Source organism: Carettochelys insculpta, unplaced genomic scaffold (genome assembly GCF_033958435.1).
Source record: "Carettochelys insculpta isolate YL-2023 unplaced genomic scaffold, ASM3395843v1 scaffold_0049, whole genome shotgun sequence".
Taxonomy (NCBI): Eukaryota; Metazoa; Chordata; order Testudines; family Carettochelyidae; genus Carettochelys; species Carettochelys insculpta.
Window position 1 is genome coordinate 77501 of NW_027439086.1, and position 7500 is coordinate 85000.

Here is a 7500-nt window from a genome sequence, read left to right on the forward strand (position 1 = left end):
TCCGTCTCGTCCGCGAGCGCCCCATCGATCGGAAGGAGGAGCGGGGCCTCGCTCCCGGCGGCCGTCCCCGCGGACGTGCGCCGAGCCTCCCTCGAGAGCCCCCTCTCCGGAGGATCGGGCCCGAGACGACACCCCGAACCGCCGCAGACGTCCCCGCAGACGTCCGCCCGGGTCCCTCGTCCGAGTCCCCGGGAAGGGCCTTCACACGACGGTCGGTCTCTCTCACGTGTACGTCTCTAAAGGCTGGAGCCAGACAAGCCTTCTCTTACTATTCTCCCGGTACCTGTCGTAACCTTATACGTGAAAAGTCCCCCAGCGGCAACAGGCGGGAACGACTCACAAAAGCGGCCGACCGCCTGGAACTCTAGGTCGGCTGCACGGGTCAAATTCAACCCCATTCGGACTTCCAGAGCTCAGCCGGCCACCAGGTCAACCTCGCTGAAAGCGCCAGAGGTTGACCTGGTGTCCGGGGACCGAATCGGACACCAGGTCAACCTCTGCTAAAGCGGCCGGGGTTGACCTGTTGTCCCTGCCGGACTTAGAAAATTTTTCTCTCCCGCCTGGGACCGGGGTTGACCTGTTGTCCCTGCCGGACTTAGAAATTTTTTCTCTCCCGCCTGGGACCGGGGTTGACCTGTTGTCCCTGCCGGACTTAGAAATTTTTTCTCTCCAGCCTGGGACCGGGGTTGACCTGTTGTCCCTGCCGGACTTAGAAATTTTTTCTCTGCCGCCTGGGACCGGGGTTGACCTGTTGTCCCTGCCGGACTTAGAAAATTTTTCTCTCCCGCCCGGGACCGGGGTTGACCTGTTGTCCCTGCCGGACTTAGAAATTTTTTCTCTGCCGCCTGGGACCGGGGTTGACCTGTTGTCCCTGCCGGACTTAGAAATTTTTTCTCTGCCGCCTGGGACCGGGGTTGACCTGTTGTCCCTGCCGGACTTAGAAAATTTTTCTCTGCCGCCTGGGACCGGGGTTGACCTGTTGTCCCTGCCGGACTTAGAAAATTTTTCTCTGCCGCCTGGGACCGGGGTTGACCTGTTGTCCCTGCCGGACTTAGAAAATTTTTCTCTCCCGCCTGGGACCGGGGTTGACCTGTTGTCCCTGCCGGACTTAGAAATTTTTTCTCTGCCGCCTGGGACCGGGGTTGACCTGTTGTCCCTGCCGGACTTAGAAATTTTTTCTCTGCCGCCTGGGACCGGGGTTGACCTGTTGTCCCTGCCGGACTTGGAAAATTTTTCTCTCCCGCCTGGGACCGGGGTTGACCTGTTGTCCCTGCCGGACTTAGAAATTTTTTCTCTGCCGCCTGGGACCGGGGTTGACCTGTTGTCCCTGCCGGACTTAGAAATTTTTTCTCTCCAGCCTGGGACCGGGGTTGACCTGTTGTCCCTGCCGGACTTAGAAATTTTTTCTCTCCAGCCTGGGACCGGGGTTGACCTGTTGTCCCTGCCGGACTTAGAAATTTTTTCTCTCCCGCCCGGTACCGGGGTTGACCTGTTGTCCCTGCCGGACTTAGAAAATTTTTCTCTCCCGCTCGGAACCGGGGTTGACCTGTTGTCCCTGCCGGACTTAGAAAATTTTTCTCTCCCGCCTGGGACCGGGGTTGACCTGTTGTCCCTGCCGGACTTGGAGCCCCAGGAGGGGATCGGCCACCAGGTCAACCTCCGCTGAAAGCGGCCACGGTTTACCTGGTGCCCGGGGAGCGAATCGGACACCAGGTCAACCTCAGCTGAAGCGGCCGGGGTTGACCTGCTGTCCCTGCCGGACTTAGAAATTTTTTCTCTCCAGCCTGGGACCGGGGTTGACCTGTTGTCCCTGCCGGACTTAGAAATTTTTTCTCTGCCGCCTGGGACCGGGGTTGACCTGTTGTCCCTGCCGGACTTGGAAAATTTTTCTCTCCCGCCTGGGACCGGGGTTGACCTGTTGTCCCTGCCGGACTTAGAAAATTTTTCTCTGCCGCCTGGGACCGGGGTTGACCTGTTGTCCCTGCCGGACTTAGAAATTTTTTCTCTCCAGCCTGGGACCGGGGTTGACCTGTTGTCCCTGCCGGACTTAGAAATTTTTTCTCTCCCGCCCGGGACCGGGGTTGACCTGTTGTCCCTGCCGGACTTAGAAAATTTTTCTCTCCCGCTCGGAACCGGGGTTGACCTGTTGTCCCTGCCGGACTTAGAAAATTTTTCTCTCCCGCCTGGGACCGGGGTTGACCTGTTGTCCCTGCCGGACTTAGAAAATTTTTCTCTCCCGCCCGGTACCGGGGTTGACCTGTTGTCCCTGCCGGACTTAGAAAATTTTTCTCTCCCGCCTGGGACCGGGGTTGACCTGTTGTCCCTGCCGGACTTAGAAATTTTTTCTCTGCCGCCTGGGACCGGGGTTGACCTGTTGTCCCTGCCGGACTTAGAAATTTTTTCTCTCCAGCCTGGGACCGGGGTTGACCTGTTGTCCCTGCCGGACTTAGAAATTTTTTCTCTCCCCGCCTGGGACCGGGGTTGACCTGCTGTCCCTGCCGGACTTGGAGCCCGAGGAGGGAATCGGCCACCAGGTCAACCTCCGCTGAAAGCGGCCACGGTTTACCTGGTGCCCGGGGAGCGAATCGGACACCAGGTCAACCTCTGCTAAAGCGACCGAGGTTGACCTGGTGCCCGGGGAGCGAATCTGACACCAGGTCAACCTCTGCTAAAGCGCCAGAGGTTGACCTGGTGCCCGGGGAGCGAATCGGACACCAGGTCAACCTCTGCTAAAGCGGCCGGGGTTGACCTGCTGTCCCTGCCGGACTTAGAAAATTTTTCTCTCCAGCCTGGGACCGGGGTTGACCTGTTGTCCCTGCCGGACTTAGAAAATTTTTCTCTCCCGCCTGGGACCGGGGTTGACCTGTTGTCCCTGCCGGACTTAGAAAATTTTTCTCTCCCGCCTGGGACCGGGGTTGACCTGTTGTCCCTGCCGGACTTAGAAAATTTTTCTCTCCCGCCTGGGACCGGGGTTGACCTGTTGTCCCTGCCGGACTTAGAAAATTTTTCTCTCCCGCCTGGGACCGGGGTTGACCTGTTGTCCCTGCCGGACTTAGAAATTTTTTCTCTCCCGCCTGGGACCGGGGTTGACCTGTTCTCCCTGCCGGACTTAGAAAATTTTTCTCTCCAGCCTGGGACCGGGGTTGACCTGTTGTCCCTGCCGGACTTGGAGCCCGAGGAGGGGATCGGCCACCAGGTCAACCTCCGCTGAAAGCGGCCACGGTTTACCTGGTGCCCGGGGACCGAATCGGACACCAGGTCAACCTCCGCTGAAGCGGCCGGGGTTGACCTGCTGTCCCTGCCGGACTTAGAAAATTTTTCTCTCCCGCCTGGGACCGGGGTTGACCTGTTGTCCCTGCCGGACTTAGAAAATTTTTCTCTCCAGCCTGGGACCGGGGTTGACCTGTTGTCCCTGCCGGACTTGGAGCCCGAGGAGGGGATCGGCCACCAGGTCAACCTCCGCTGAAAGCGGCCACGGTTTACCTGGTGCCCGGGGACCGAATCGGACACCAGGTCAACCTCCGCTGAAGCGGCCGGGGTTGACCTGCTGTCCCTGCCGGACTTTGAAAATTTTTCTCTCCCCGCCCGGAACCGGGGTTGACCTGTTGTCCCTGCCGGACTTGGAAATTTTTTCTCTCCCCGCCTGGGACCGGGGTTGACCTGCTGTCCCTGCCGGACTTGGAGCCCCAGGAGGGGATCGGCCACCAGGTCAACCTCCGCTGAAAGCGGCCACGGTTTACCTGGTGCCCGGGGACCGAATCGGACACCAGGTCAACCTCTGCTAAAGCGCCCGAGGTTGACCTGGTGCCCGGGGAGCGAATCGGACACCAGGTCAACCTCTGCTACGGCGGCCGGGGTTGACCTGCTGTCCCTGCCGGACTTAGAAAATTTTTCTCTCCCCGCCCGGAACCGGGGTTGACCTGTTGTCCCTGCCGGACTTGGAGCCCGAGGAGGGGATCGGCCACCAGGTCAACCTCCGCTGAAAGCGGCCACGGTTTACCTGGTGCCCGGGGAGCGAATCGGACACCAGGTCAACCTCTGCTAAAGCGGCCGGGGTTCACCTGCTGTCCCTGCCGGACTTGGAGCCCGAGGAGGGGATCGGCCACCAGGTCAACCTCCGCTGAAAGCGGCCACGGTTTACCTGGTGCCCGGGGAGCGAATCGGACACCAGGTCAACCTCTGCTAAAGCGGCCGGGGTTCACCTGCTGTCCCTGCCGGACTTGGAGCCCGAGGAGGGGATCGGCCACCAGGTCAACCTCCGCTGAAAGCGGCCACGGTTTACCTGGTGCCCGGGGAGCGAATCGGACACCAGGTCAACCTCTGCTAAAGCGGCCGGGGTTGACCTGCTGTCCCTGCCGGACTTGGAGCCCGAGGAGGGGATCGGCCACCAGGTCAACCTCCGCTGAAAGCGGCCACGGTTTACCTGGTGCCCGGGGAGCGAATCGGACACCAGGTCAACCTCTGCTAAAGCGGCCGGGGTTGACCTGCTGTCCCTGCCGGACTTGGAGCCCGAGGAGGGTATCGGCCACCAGGTCAACCTCCGCTGAAAGCGGCCACGGTTTACCTGGTGCCCGGGGAGCGAATCGGACACCAGGTCAACCTCTGCTAAAGCGGCCGGGGTTGACCTGCTGTCCCTGCCGGACTTGGAGCCCGAGGAGGGGATCGGCCACCAGGTCAACCTCCGCTGAAAGCGGCCACGGTTTACCTGGTGCCCGGGGACCGAATCGGACACCAGGTCAACCTCTGCTAAAGCGGCCGGGGTTGACCTGCTGTCCCTGCCGGACTTGGAGCCCGAGGAGGGGATCGGCCACCAGGTCAACCTCCGCTGAAAGCGGCCACGGTTTACCTGGTGCCCGGGGACCGAATCGGACACCAGGTCAACCTCTGCTAAAGCGGCCGGGGTTGACCTGCTGTCCCTGCCGGACTTGGAGCCCGAGGAGGGGATCGGCCACCAGGTCAACCTCCGCTGAAAGCGGCCACGGTTGACCTGGTGCCCGGGGAGCGAATCGGACACCAGGTCAACCTCTGCTAAAGCGGCCGGGGTTGACCTGCTGTCCCTGCCGGACTTGGAGCCCGAGGAGGGGATCGGCCACCAGGTCAACCTCCGCTGAAAGCGGCCACGGTTTACCTGGTGCCCGGGGACCGAATCGGACACCAGGTCAACCTCCGCTGAAGCGGCCGGGGTTGACCTGCTGTCCCTGCCGGACTTAGAAAATTTTTCTCTCCCCGCCCGGAACCGGGGTTGACCTGTTGTCCCTGCCGGACTTAGAAAATTTTTCTCTCCCCGCCCGGAACCGGGGTTGACCTGCTGTCCCTGCCGGACTTGGAGCCCGAGGAGGGGATCGGCCACCAGGTCAACCTCCGCTGAAAGCGCCCGAGGTTGACCTGGTGCCCGGGGAGCGAATCGGACACCAGGTCAACCTCTGCTAAAGCGCCCGAGGTTGACCTGGTGCCCGGGGAGCGAATCGGACACCAGGTCAACCTCCGCTAAAGCGCCCGAGGTTGACCTGGTGCCCGGGGAGCGAATCGGACACCAGGTCAACCTCTGCTACGGCGGCCGGGGTTGACCTGCTGTCCCTGCCGGACTTGGAAAATTTCTCTCCCCGCCTCGGACCGGGGTTGACCTGCTGTCCCTACCGGACTTAGAACATTTTTCTCTCCCCGCCCCGGCCCGGGGGTTAACCTCGGGGCACACAGCTTCCCGGGTCTGACGTGCACGTCCTGTCACCTCCCGGGCCCGGCGTCCTCGTCCTCCCTTCCCCTTGGGCCGGCTCGGAGGAAGTTTTCCCTCGGCCCGGCCTCCGGGTTAATTGTTTGGGCCCGGCTGACTGAGGCCAGGCTGCTGACGCTAAAGCCCGGGGAGGCGGGGGCCTACGGCCATACCGGACCGAATGCCCCCGATCTCGTCCGATCTCGGAAGGTAAACCGTCCCGGGCCTGGCTAGTACCTGGATGGGTGACCGCCTGGGAATCCCAGGTGCCGTAGGCAGCTTTTGGCCCCAGCGGGGGTAGAGCGGGGCGTGTGTCTGCCGTGCGGGAGCAGGGAAGCCGTGAGGCCAAGGCGGCGCGACGGTCCTGGGGGGCGCTGAGGCCTTTCCCTCTGCCTGCCTGCGTGTCGGGGGCGGGGGGGCGGGCGAGGAAGCTTAGGCCCTCACCCGGTGCGGTGCGATGGCTTGGGTCGGGTCGGGGAGAGGGAAGAAAGCGTGTGTGGAGCGTTGGTGGGGCAGGTGTGTGTGTGGGAGTGCTGGGTGGGGCAGGCCGTTGAGGCGGTGGCGGTGGTGGTGTTTTTGGTGGGAGTGAGTTGGGGTCAGGTGGGTGTGGGGTCCCCCCCGGGGGGTGGATGGTCTGAGGGTTAAGGCTTGGAACGTGCGTCTTGGGGGACCGTGGGTGGAGGTTGTTGAGAGCGGGGAAGGCCCTGGGTATCGGTTGGGGACTATTAAGCCCGGTGGAGGGGGACCGTGGGTGGAGGTGGTTGAGAGCGGGGAAGGCCCTGGGTCTCGGTTGTGGACTATTAAGCCCGGTGGAGGGGGACCGTGGGTGGAGGTTGTTGAGAGCGGGGAAGGCCCTGGGTCTCGGTTGTGGACTATTAAGCCCGGTGGAGGGGGACCGTGGGTGGAGGTTGTTGAGAGCGGGGAAGGCCCTGGGTCTCGGTTGTGGACTATTAAGCCCGGTGGAGGGGGACCGTGGGTGGAGGTTGTTGAGAGCGGGGAAGGCCCTGGGTCTCGGTTGTGGACTATTAAGCCCGGTGGAGGGGGACCGTGGGTGGAGGTTGTTGAGAGCGGGGAAGGCCCTGGGTCTCGGTTGTGGACTATTAAGCCCGGTGGAGGGGGACCGTGGGTGGAGGTGGTTGAGAGCGGGGAAGGCCCTGGGTCTCGGTTGTGGACTATTAAGCCCGGTGGAGGGGGACCGTGGGTGGAGGTTGTTGAGAGCGGGGAAGGCCCTGGGTCTCGGTTGTGGACTATTAAGCCCGGTGGAGGGGGACCGTGGGTGGAGGTTGTTGAGAGCGGGGAAGGCCCTGGGTCTCGGTTGTGGACTATTAAGCCCGGTGGAGGGGGACCGTGGGTGGAGGTGGTTGAGAGCGGGGAAGGCCCTGGGTCTCGGTTGTGGACTATTAAGCCCGGTGGAGGTGTTGCGTACGGTGGATGTAAGGGGGAGGGCGTATGAAGTGACCGAGGAGTGGGCAAGGAAACGGGGGAAAAATTTGGAGGCGAAGGCGGCCGAAAAAGGGTGCGGTTGACCTGGTGCCCGGGGAGCGAATGGGCCACCAGGTCAACCCCCGCTGAAAGCAGCGGAGGTTGACCTGGTGCCCGGGGAGCGAATCGGCCACCAGGTCAACCCCCGCTGAAAGCAGCGGAGGTTGACCTGGTGCCCGGGGAGGGAATCGGCCACCAGGTCAACCCCCGCTGAAAGCACCGGAGGTTGACCTGGTGCCCGGGGAGGGAATCGGCCACCAGGTCAACCCCCGCTGAAAGCACCGGAGGTTGACCTGGTGCCCGGGGAG

The 7500-nt window shown here is 62.5% G+C and overlaps 1 non-coding gene across 1 annotated transcript; it reads left to right on the forward strand.

Moving 5' to 3' along the window:
- Nucleotides 1–5869: 5869 nt before the first annotated feature.
- LOC142006341 (5S ribosomal RNA) lies at nucleotides 5870–5988 on the forward strand. Its single transcript, XR_012643443.1, has one exon. It is a non-coding gene; the product is annotated as a 5S ribosomal RNA (ribosomal RNA).
- The last annotated feature ends 1512 nt before the right edge of the window (nucleotides 5989–7500 follow it).